The sequence below is a fragment of the Schistocerca gregaria genome, unplaced genomic scaffold, assembly GCF_023897955.1.
Source record: "Schistocerca gregaria isolate iqSchGreg1 unplaced genomic scaffold, iqSchGreg1.2 ptg000199l, whole genome shotgun sequence".
NCBI classification, from domain to species: domain Eukaryota; kingdom Metazoa; phylum Arthropoda; class Insecta; order Orthoptera; family Acrididae; genus Schistocerca; species Schistocerca gregaria.
Window position 1 is genome coordinate 10,471,738 of NW_026061737.1, and position 1,657 is coordinate 10,473,394.

Sequence of the window (1,657 nt, forward strand, 5' to 3'; positions counted from 1 at the left end):
TGAAGAGTAAATCATGAATACGACGAATTTACCACGTGCATTACCTATCTGACGTAATAATGAGAGTGGTAAAATGTCAGGTATGTCATTTATTGTAATAAATGTGAGCTACAAGCCTTAAGGGCAGTCTTATCTGTGATAAGGTGTTCCGTGATATTTGTAGTATCGTGGTATTACTTTGCATCTTGAGTTATTGCAATACAGAAGTTTTTTCTCGTGGTGACTTGTTGGAACCACTTTCAATAGTCAAACGACTGTACCAAGGAGCGATAAGGAGACCTGCTAGACAGTTGCGCTATGTGGGTTGCATGTGAATCAGGCGAAATTCAATTTAGTTAGTTCGGATACTATTGGGCATGAATGAACATCACGTGTATCGATTTCCATCGCGCTGGGGTAAGTCCTCCGGGATACGTTTATTCTCCTTAGTGTGTAAATATATTTGGAGCATGTCATTCAAAAACGTTTGAAACGACATAGACGGGAGCGGGTTGTTGTTAGGAGAGCAGAATGTATTAGACTCGCGGATCATGTGGTGTTATTGGCAGAGAGCGAAAGTATGACTGAAATGTTAAAAGAATTGAACAAGAGACGTGAGTAAATTGGAATGAGAAATAATAAGAAAAACGCAAAATGTCCGGTGATAGCTGCAAGAAAAGCAAGAACAACTATAATGTTAGGCAGGAAGATACACAACAATTTAGTGTTTTTAGATAACTGCGACGTGCTATTATGGACGACATTGGAAGTAATAAGGAGGTGAAAATACGTATAGCAATTGCCAACGAGACGTTTCATAACAGGAGGCTTTTATGTGGGTGCGTTGATAGGGGATAAAATAGGCAGGCACAGTGAGAAATGAGGTGGTGTTGATTGGGAGAACAGAGAGAAATTTTAAAGGTAGCAGGATGAGCAAACACAATTGGCATGGACACTGAATGAGAAGAGATTGTTTATTGATGGTATGAAGGAAATGGTGAATGCAAGAAGAAGAAGAAGAAGAAGAAGAAGAAGAAGAAGAAGACGCAGAACATACCAGGTGGTGGACAGCGTAAGAACAGAAAATAGTTGTGAGAAAACAAGAGGGTAACAAATGATGGGACTGCATGGAGAACTACATGTGAAGACCTGCCCTAGGGCAGAACACTCATGGTGGTGGTGTTGATGAAGAGGAGACTTATGTAGGACATTTTGCAAAACGCCCATTTTCTTGTAATCCAAATTTAAACAAAACATAGGCAGCTTATAATTTGTAGTCTATAAACGACCGTGAATTGCGTGACAGATGGAACTTGCCAGTATACCAGTTATTAGGACTTATTCCCACTCCACTGACGTATGGAGCGTGCGAACCGTGGCTGCTTAAAAGCCTCTGTGCGTGCTGTGCTTAGTCTCTTCTGGTCTTCACGCTTCCTACAGTTACAATACGTAGGCGGTTTCAGTATATTCCATTCCTACTTTCATCATGTAACGTCAGTTCTAGAAACTTTCTAATTAGGTCTCCTCGAGATACTTTACTCTTCCACGGGATAGTCTGTGTCTACCATGAACTGTCCGTTAGTCAGTAAGTGGAATAACTGGTTTTCCGACACATGTCGCCATGTAACTGTCGCTCTGTCTCCACGCCAGAGAGACGGAAATTCTGTGTGCCACATTT